Source organism: Balaenoptera borealis, assembly GCF_965194805.1.
Source record: "Balaenoptera borealis genome assembly, chromosome: 1".
Lineage (NCBI taxonomy): Eukaryota > Metazoa > Chordata > Mammalia > Artiodactyla > Balaenopteridae > Balaenoptera > Balaenoptera borealis.
Window position 1 is genome coordinate 155,762,071 of NC_138860.1, and position 10,770 is coordinate 155,772,840.

The following is a 10,770-nucleotide window of genomic DNA, read 5'->3' on the forward strand; positions in this document are numbered from 1 at the left end:
TATGGTGGAGGAAAAGCAAGGGCTGTGGTCAGATGAAAGGTCTGTAAACCCAGTGGAGCTGTCCTGTAGGAGCTGGAGCCGCAGGCCCGAGTTCCAGATGGAGAGCCCTGGGGAGGCAGATGCAGAAGCCATTGACCTGTGGGTGGTGGTGAAGCCATGAGTCCAGATGAGGCGTATGAGGAGAGATGAAGACCAGGAACCAGAACCTAGAGTAGTGCAGCCTCTGACTCTAGGGGAGAGAAGGGACTTGAAGTTGCCCAGTTCTGAATCTTGCCCAACCTTCTGCTGATGCCAGTGCCTTTCTGGTGAGGTCTGTGCACTAGGAGTTGGGGATCAGGGAGAAGTGAGTAGAATGTGAGCTCGAAGAGGTTGGGACTTCTGGCTTATTCACAGCTGTGCACTCAGTGCCTACCTGGCACAAGGTAGGTGCCCCATAAATATTTGTCAAATGACTGAATGAGTAAAGGGTGTGAATGTTATCACACAGCTAAGGTTCTGGGCCGCCGGAAATAGGGATTTATCAAGATGCCTGATTCTGGACAGGAAGGGAGAAAAGCTCCTTATGCGTGTGGGAGTTCTCCTGGTCAGTTCTTGTTTTCTGCTTTGTGGGGAGGTGGGGTGACGCAGGAATATAGAGCTGGCTAGATGGGCATTAATGGATGCACCTGAGGGCCAGGCTCCCCTACGTAGGAGATGGCCAGATGGATGGGCTAAGACTGAGGAAACCGGCACTGCTAGGGAGTACCACCAGAGGGCACCCTGGGCACATGACAGGGGATAGAGGTGACAGCCCAGCCAGACTGCACAACTTTGCCTTTTCTTCTTCTGAGGAGGTGGGGAGTAGGGAGTTGGGTGTGCATGAAGGGGGTGGGTGTTAAAGTCACCCAGATTCACTAAGTGACACCTCCGTCCCTGGAACCTGACCTTACCACAGAGGGAGGCCTGATGCTGGACACAGACATCCTTTATCAAGGACACAGGTAAGTTCTGGGTCTGGTCCTAGACTGAGCCCTCACTCTGATTTTAGACTAAGTCCTGACCTGAGCTTGAGCCTGATCACATTCTGAGCCTTGACCCTGCCTGGGCCATACAGTGAACACTGATCTTAGACTGAGCTCTGACTTGAACCCTGACCTTTATCAAAAATTGAACCCTGATCTGTGCACAGACTGAGTCTTGGTCATGGACAAACATTAAGCCCTTATTCTGGTCACAGACTGAGCCCTGACCCTGATGCATGCACTAAGGCCTGATTCTAGTAACAGGTTGAGCCTGACGCTGGTCACAGAGCCCTGAATCTGGTCCCGACCTGAACTCTGACCCTAATCAATACACTGAATGCTGACCCTGAACTAAGACTGAGCTTTCCTCATGGTCACAGACTGAGCCTTGATCCCTAAGACTGGCTCCCACACACCCCATTGACTTCAGGACCTTCCAGATGAGGTTCTCAGCCAGGCTTCAGCCCCAGAAGGAAGTAACTTCTGGAAACACTTTGGAAGGGGAAAGAAGGAATTCTGGGTCTCTGAATGGTCCGGAAACTCCTAGACATTGCATCCCTGAGAGGCCAGACAGAGAAAGGCCAGTTCTAGGCTGTCCGGGACATGAGGGACGAAGGACAGCTGGGCCTTCTCCAGATACCCTTGGAGCTCCGGTGAGGCCTGCCCGCCTGCCTGTGCATCTGGGGGCCCCCAGCCTGGGCGCCTCTTTCATCTGCACTTCTGACTCCTGCTGAAACCTGGGCAAGTCCCTTCCACTCATTGGGCTGTGCTCCACCCCTCGTTACCTTTCAGGGCAAAAGGGAGAAGGTGACCAGGTCATGACTGAGGGCCCCGTGTCCCCACCGTGTACCCTGGCGGGAAGAGAAGCCCCCTCACTCTGGCCAGTCGCTGCAGACAAGCAAGAGAAAGTGAATCACGCTCAAGGCGGCTCCAGCCAGGCCTCAGCCTCAGGTTGGCAGTGGCGGGTGAGACAGGAGCAGGGAGGCGGGAAGGAGGAGTCCCGGAGGTCCCCGTACCCTCCCGGGGTCTGGTGTGTGTGTGTGAGGACAAGCGGGTCCGCGAGGCACCACGCAGCCCCTCCGCAGGGCACACTGCCCAGGTCAGGGCCGGCCCGGGGAGCCTCGGCCCTGCGGGGCCCGGGCGGGCCTCTGCCAGGCCCTCCCCAGGCTCACCTTGGGCGGCACTGGCGCGGGGGTGGGGGTCGAGCCAGGCGGGAGCCGGGGCGGGGGAGGGGCGGCTCGAGTCAAAAACGCTGACGCCGAAGACAATGAGCTCTCCCAGGCTGAGGCAACTCATTTGGTCCCGGCCACGCTTTATTAAATTCTCATAAACCTGTCAGGGGGGACAGGGCTCGCTTCAGTTTACCTCATTAGCCCGACACAATGACAGTGGGGGGGGTATGCCGAGGGGGGGCGGCAAGGGGAGGCCCGCGCTCAGCTCTGAGAACCGAGCCAGCCGGGAAGATAATTGAATTAAGTGGCTTTTGTTAATGGTTTTTAAGACTCCGAAGTGTAAATAACATTTAGGGGCTTTCTTTTAACGGGGCTGGGGTTTCAGAGACCCGGGGAGCTTAGCCCGGGTCCCTGCCCCTCTGCCCCCACCCCAGGGGAGCTTGGGAGGGGCGACCCGCCGGGGCTGCCCCGGGATGCGGCGAAGTTACGCTGCGAGGAGCGAGGGGAGGGGCCAAAGAAGGTGCGACAACTTCCTGGTGGGGCTTTGAACAGAGACGGGGAGAGAGGGGGGCCGCGATCTCGAGCGGGCGGAGAGGCAGGGGCTGCCGGTGGTGAGCTGCCCAGGCCTGCAATGCCACCATTGGACAGAATGGCCAGGGCTATCCCTGGGGTGCTACTGGAGGCGTGGACTCTGAGGGTCAGGGGACCCGGCCTTCTGGGGGTGTGGGGCGGAGCAGTGTGCATTCCTCGCTGCGAGGTCAGCGGGACTAGGCGGTTATGGCTGTATTGCTTATGGCCGCTGGGAGGGGCACCCCCGGGAGAGAGTGGGCTCCCCTTCGCAGGACATGTGGGAAGGCTGTGGTGGCCTGTGGACTAGACCCTAGGCTTCCTTAAGGAGACTGGACTTGAACTGAGCTACAAGAGAACCTGCAGATAGGGGTGGGGAGTTCACGTCTCTGGGGGCACAGGGCCTGGGCAGCTGCATTCCAGGGAACAGGGACATGGGAAAGCTGCTTGGAAAGCTGTCTCCTGGTGTCCTCAGTCACAGCTTCTCCCTCTCTGCAGACAGGACCAGGTCCAGGAGCTGATGGGGCTGGAGGCGAAGGGCTCTGGGCTAGGTCCCAAGGGGCTGGAGGGGGGGGGCGGGGCTGGCCCTAGGCCAGCCCACAAAGGGTTAAGGCATTAATCGCCCTGCATGCGACAAAGGGAAGTGAGTTTTCTGATCCAGAAAGGATCAGTCCCTGGGACGCCCCATCAGGCCCTTCAGCGTGAAATTACACCCCAGCGGGGGTGCTCCCCCTTCCCCACACACACACTACCCGCCTAGGCCTGGCACAGGATTAGGGCCTGGAGTCATCAGCTTAATAGATCCCACCACCACCCCAACCCCTTCTCCCCCAGAGCCTTCAGTGGAGCCTTCAGTGGAGCCTCCAGGCCTGCGCCAGCCTCTTTCCTCACCAGCTGTCCACCTGGCTGTCGATCTGATCTGTCTGGTCCTCTCTGGCCTCATTCTTGGTCTGCTCCTTCCATCCGTCTCCTCAGCTGCACCCTGACCCCACTCTCTATTTGAGATTCTTCATAACCTTTAATCAACACCCCAAACATATTTGTTTCAGCACCTATCTACCTGTTGTCTGTCTCCCCACCAGCAATGAGTGCCTTGGGAGCAGGGACAGTCTCGTTCAGCACTGCATCCCCAGTTCCCAGGCTGTCTGGCACATAGATGGTGTTCAGTAAACATTAGTTGACTGAGGCCCCTCCTATCCACCTCACAAAGACTGGTGGCGGGTGGTCCCTAAAGTGTGGGCACTGGGGCTCAAGACGGAGAGGAGGGAGCTAAAGCCTGTGCCAAGACAGAGCCACATCCTCAGGAAGAGAAGAGACAGGAAGAGACAGGGACTGGACTACAGCCTCAGCCTCAGGCCCCGCCTCATCTCTAAAGGAGAAGGGCGAGGCCCTGCATGGCCAAAGGGTGCTCACTGGTCCTTGGGCACCATCCCTGGACACCCCTTCATCCCACTTCCTTGGGCAGCTGCTGGGCCTTTGCCACGAGTGCCTCCAAGCCCCATCTGCACCCACAGGGGGTCATGTGGTCCAGCATGGGGAGAGGCCCTGGATGGAACAACTGAGGAAACTAGGGGGTGAATATCACACAGAAGAGAAAACTCAGCAGGACATTCAGAAAGCAAGGCCATCCAAGGCAGGCAGGTGGCCTGAATAGACTACCCTCCAACCTCTACACAGGAAATAGAGGCCCAGAAAAGGCCAGGGCTTGCCCAGGGCCGCAAAGCAAGGCCAGACAGGAACCGGGCTCCCAGGGTCCCAGGCAGAGCCCACCCCTCACACTGCACCTCCAGTTCAGTTAGACAGGTGCAGTATTGGTTCCGCAACAACTCTGAGCCTGGCTCTGCCCGTGCCAAGTCCTGCTCAGGGAGCTCCATCTGGGTGTCCCTGGGTGGCCAAAAGGGGTCAAGAGAGGGAGGGGCTAAGGAGTGATCAGGTGAGGCTTCCTGGCGAGGGTGCATATGGATGGGTTCTGAAGAGTGAACAGGCTTTCCCCAGAAGGCCTGATCAGCAAGAGCAGACAGGTGGGAAGGGGTACAGTGAGTGTGGGAGGTGCCACGTGGTCCAGTTTGGTTGGACGTCCCAGAACAGTGTGAATAGATGTCTTCTGTGTGCACACCACCCCCACCCCCCAGGCCAGGCCTGATGAGGAGGAGGCAGGTTTCAGCTTAAATGAGGAAGAACTTCCCAGTCAGACCTGCAGCAGGCTGCCCTGTAAGGTAATGAGCTTCCCGTCCCTGCGGGTTCGTGGGCAGGGTCTGGGTGTTAGTGACTCCTGCCCAAATGGGGACTGAACTGGAGGATGTCTGTTCTGAGAACCTGTAGCAGGAATCCCCAGACCATCCACGCACCAGGCCCTCCAGGAGGCAACTGCCACCCCACCCTTGTCCATTCGCTTGGGCTTAGTGGGATCCTGGCAGCTAGAATAGGAGAACGGGAGAGGAAAAGACAGGCAGAAAGACTCCTTTTGCAGGTCCAGCTACTCCAGGTCCTGCCTGTATACCTGGAGCTTCCACCCAGCGCAGTCAGGGGCTTCAGTCCAAGCCCGACTTAAACACAGGGACTGAGGCCCAGAGAGGGACTTCTCCCATGTCCCACAGTCCGAGAGGCAGGTCGGGGCTTGCTGGCTGCACGGTCTCTCTCTAGGTGGCTTACCAAGAGCAGACTGAAGGTAAGTCTGAATGAGGCAAACCTCTCGGGCATCTTGTCGGCCCTGCCTCCAGAGGGGCCGTGTATCCTGGGGAGGGACCCCAGGGCCGAGGACGCCCTGCACCTGCTAAAGGAACCAAAACTCCCTTTCATCTGTCCCATGTCGTCAAGCAGCCACCTCAGCCTAGCCTGCGTTGTTCCTGAGGCACTAGGGCTCCTGTTTCTTGGCGTTCTCTCCTCCGGGAAAATCTTAAGGTAAAAAAGAAAGTGTTCCCGCCCTCCTGGCTGCCCAGCACATCTGTGTGGAGGTGAGGGATGGATGGGCTGAACTCTGAAGGACCCAGGCTTCCAGGTCTGCAGCCGCTCAGGTGGGGACGGCAACAAAGAGCAGCTTTGTAAGCACATGCTCACACTCACACGCACCCGCACACGCCCCACACGAGCTCTTTCCAAGAATGGCTCTTCAACCCTGGTTGCCAAGATAAAGGAACCACTGGGCAGTCAGCCCCCAGGAGGAAATATCGCTCCTGTGGCCTTTGTTGTTCAAAGGGCTTTGTGAAATCTCCAGACTCCTCTTGGAACGGATCCCAGGCGATTTCCCCACAGCTGGGGACTTAGGTGAGGATGGCACAGCCTCCCCAGCCTGGCAGGGGGAGGAGCACCCCAGGGGGCCAGGCTTAGAATCATTAGCAGCTGTGGCAGTGGTTTAATCCTCCGCTTCCGTTATTAGCTCACTGGATTCCCACAGGCTGGGGGGTAGACAGAGATCTCCCCATTTTACGGATGATAAAACAGAGGTTCACAGAAGCCTAGCAGCTTATTAAAACAGCCCCACAGTGAGTCACTGCTAGAAATGAAATTGACTTGGTTCCAGTGACAGACTTAGCTCAGCCCTGCCCCGAATTGAGCTCTGCCCTGGCCCCATTCTGAGCCCCAAGTCTGACCTCTAATTGAGCTGTGATTTGCCCTAGACTGAGCCCTACCCCCAGCCCCAAATGATCCCTGATCCCAGCCACACACAAAGCTTTGACCCTGGCCCCATTCTGAGCCCCACCTCTGTCCCCTAAGCGATATGCCCTGGGCTGATCCCTGATTCTAGCCTCAGACTTATTCCTGGCCCTGTTCCAGACCAATCCCTGATCCTTGCCTCAGATTGCCTCTCCTGTTAGCTGTAAACCTCACGAGGTTAGAGACCTGTGCTCCCTCATTCACTGCTGCTACTTCACATTTATGTATGTGTGATTATTCGAGTAATCTCTATTTTACCCACTAGACAATCATAGGGCCAGTCTAGTTTTGTTCGCCAGCACTTGTAAGAATGTAATCATAGCAATAAAAACAAGTATTTATTATTTACTAAATGCCAGGCTTTGTGCTAATTGTTTTACAGATGTTATTTAAACCTCACAAAGAACCCCGAAGTCAGTGTTATCATTAGGCTGTTTTACAGATGAGGACACTGAGCCCCAAGATCGCACTAGGAGGAGGTATACAGAAGTGTAGTATATTCTTAGTGGTTCCCTCCACCCATCACACTCAGCTGCCTGGTGAGAGATGGGGGGTGGACAGGGAAGGCTCAGCTGTAAGACGAAGTGGAGGCATTCGGGCAGGTGGGAGAAGTTGAGAGCTTTCTGGAGACTCTGAGTTTCTAAAGCCTCAGAAGGGCCGAGTGAGTCAGACTGAGGGAGATTGTGATGAGGGAGTGAGAGCCGCTACATAATTGGTGGAGTCCGGGGCAATATGAAAATGCAGGGTCCTTTGTTTAAAAGTTAAGGATTTTGAAATGGAGACATCAGAACAATACAGGGCTTGAGCCCAGGGGCCTATGTGTCCCCAAGGTGTCCTCAAGAGAGCAGATGGCGTGTGAGGATGGATGCATGGAGTCAGGGAACGAGGGTGTTAAACGGCAGCTCGGGCCCGGGTCTGACTCTCGTGCGGGTATCTGGGCAGTGTCTTCAGCAGGCCCAGGGCAGCAATCGTGGAGTATCTCCAGGCACCAAGCTGGCAGTGTGGCTTGGAGGCCTGTGTGTAGGGGGGAGTTGGAGCCACTATCCCAGCATTGGGGGGATGCTGTCCGGAGTGTAAGCCAGGAAGAGTGCACATCTGGGAGTGGGGCAAGTGTGCAACCTCCAGGCGAGGCTGAGGGCTTGTATGGGTGGTGTGTGCAAGCGTAGCAGAGACAGACACACAGACACCCTGAGACTGTGTGGTGCAATGCAGAAGTCAGCACGTCCCGTGTGTATCACAGAGAGGATACGTGTGTGAGTGTGTGTGTGGTTGTGAGCAGGGGAGGGTACAAGTGTCCCTGGGAGTTGGGAGTGTGTGTGTGTGACTGTGGGTGAGAATGTATGCAGATCCCCACCTGTCCTCCTGGGGCTGGCCCTGTCCCCGTTAGGAGGGGCTCCCAGGGGGAGATGTCTCCCAGCCTGCCAGCCCCCAGGCCTTAGAGGGGCCAGGTCCCCTCTGGGAGACCTTCCTGCCTGCATAGGGTGAGCAGAGCTGCACAGCTGCCTCCTAGGCTGCCCGGGTGATCCTGGGCCAGTGGTGTCAGGTTCCTGGTGCCGGGCCCTCCCTCTGTAGCCCTCTGAGGGCCTTTGTTGGAAGTTCAGACAAACTTGTCAGGGGGGCGGGCAGGAGGCTGCCTCCTAATCGGCTTTCCCAGAAGGGAGCGGAGAATGAGAGACGGGGTGGAGGTGGGGGAGCTCCAGGCCCGGCAGCTCTGTGGGAACTGGGGGAGGGGCGGACCCCGCCCCACCCCGCCCTAAAGGGGTCAATCCCCCAGGACCCTCTCAGATGGTGCCCCTTCCACAGGGCCCCCAAGGAACCCTGGACCGAAGGAAAACAGGGGCCAAGGTCTAAGGAAATGAGGATTCAGGGAGAAGCTCCAGGGAGCCCCTATGCCTTTCTCGTCTCACCCACCGTGGGCTGTCTGAGCACCTACTGCGTGCCAGGCACAGGCCACTCAGCCCCTCGGCCTCCTCCAGACCCTTCTCCTCTTGGTCTCACCTAAGCCTCCCAGGAAGCAGGCTGGACATAGTTAATGATTCCCAGTCAACAGAAAAGGAAACAGAGGACTAGAAAGGGGCAGTTATTTGCCCAAAGTCAACAGCAAGCCGGGAACAGCTTGTCCCAACTCCATAACAGAATCTTCTTTGCTTTGTAGTCAGTGTTTCGCTGAGGTCCCATCCTCAGAGTCCCCTGTGTGATCTTACTTAGTGACATGGTTTCATTCTCTGTCTCTGTTGACAACCACCAAGGTGAAGTGCATGGATTCTGAGGTTAGCCAGGTTCATACCTTGGTTTGCCCAATACTTAGCTGTGTGGTCATGGGCAAGTTATTTAACCTCTCTCTGCCTCAGTTTCTTTATCTGTTAAATGGGGATAATAATACCACATAGCGTTATGTGAGTATTAAATGACAATATCTGTGAGGTGCCAGTCACGGAGAAAGTGTTAAGTACTTACTAAATAAAGTCTAAGCAGCGCAGACAGACCCCTCTTTTGCGCCCTGATCTAGTACATCCCAACATCTTCCCTTGAATAAATTAAAGGTGCCCCAAAGACCAGTCTAACTCGGGCTCATTCCCCTCACGCCAGCCCAAGGGTCCCCATCCACCAAGCCAGAGACTCAGGAGCACCCTTGACCCCTCCCAAGCCTGCAGTAACCATAGTAATTCTACTTCCTAAATCTCTCATCAGTCTGACCCCTCCTCCCACCCCTCCTCCCCTAGTCCACATTGATGCCACCCTCCTCCCACCAGGACGTGACAGTGGCCTCCTCTCCCGTCTTCTTACCTCCTCCCGAGCCACCATGCAGCAAAAGTATGGGGGGTTGGGATTTTCTAAGTTGCAAATCTGATCACCCCACTCCCCCACTGGGAATAGCTCCCAACGCCCCTTGGGCGTGAGTCCAAGCTCCCAGCTTCCCTTTCCCTCGTCAGCCCCTGACACTACCCCCACCTTTCTCAAGCCCCACCCGGACAGGCCCTGGCTCCCCCAGGGCTCGGGGCTCACCAGCCGTAGGTCCTGCAGCTCTGTGTGTGCTGTGCCTCCCAGGTTACTCTTCTCTCTTGCCCTCCTGGTGAACACTGGACCTATGGGACTCAGCTCAAAAGTCCCCCTCCCTAGGGGCCTTCCTGACCTCCCTGGGCTGAGCTAGGGACCCCTCTTCTGAACTCCCATGGTTCTCTATTTTTTGAACCCCAAATAACCCTGTTTTGTACTGTCTTGAGAGAAGGGACCATGTTTTCCTTACTCGTTTCTATGTACCCAGCACAGGGCCAGGCATACAGCAGGTGCTCAGTAAGTGCTGAGTGCATGAGTGATTTGAACTGCAGAGTTCCCGGGGCGCCCTCTCCACGAGGGAAGGTGTATACCTGGGGCAGAGGTATGTAGGGGCAGGCGGGGCTCAGGTCCGGGAGGGACAGTAGGAGATTTGGGGCAGACATTTGATCAGCCAGCCCCTCCCAGGGAGGTGGGAAGGCAAGGTGAAGGGGGTGCTCCCCGCCCTAATCCTCAGCCCCACTGGGGAGAGAGGAATGTGCCTCCTAGGGTCCAGCAGCGACCTGGGAAATGGGGGGCTCAGGGCCCCATGGGTCCCTCTGGCCTGAGGCGCCTTCCCTGGGAAGCCCAGCAAGCAGCTCCCTGCACACTAGTCAGGTCTGCCGGTGTTCTCCTCCCAGGAAACCCCCAGAGGGGACTCTCACCCCCAAATCCCAACCCCGAGCCTGCACCACCCCTTCTGGCTCAGGGGCCCTGTGCAGACCCTCTGTGCAGAACCCCGGGGAAGGGCCATGACGGCTGAGGGGAAATTGCCAGTCGTCTTTTTCTTAAAAGGAGGAGCTTCATAAATCTCCAATCCATCCAGCCACCACAGCAGAGTCCCTCTTCCTCCTCTGCTTCCTCACCTCTGAGGACAATGGGCTCCCTCCCTCCACAAGCTGCCTATCCCATTGGAGAGCAGCTCTGGCTTTAGATCCAGTGTGCCTTCCTGTCATTCCCACAGAACCCCTGCCCCTCTCCGTCCTACACACCCATCCCCCAGACTACCCCGAACACCCTCAGCTGGCCCTAGCCCCCAGCAGCCCTGCCACACAGGCTTGGGTGAGGACCAAGCAGCCCAAGAAGATGGTGGAACCCTTCCCCGCCCTGGTCCCTCTGCTCCCCATGACCTCCCCAGAGTGGCACACCAGCCACAGACTGGTGAGGGCCCTGGAGGGAGTGGCCAATCACAAGGCAGTCCTGCCTTCCTCCCCCACTGGCCACAGTGCTAGACCACCGTGACCACTGGCCACAGCGCTGGATCACCGTGAGCAGACCTTGAGGCAGACGACATCTGCTCAGCCCACCATGGGCATCTCTGGGAATGAACCTGGACTGAGGGC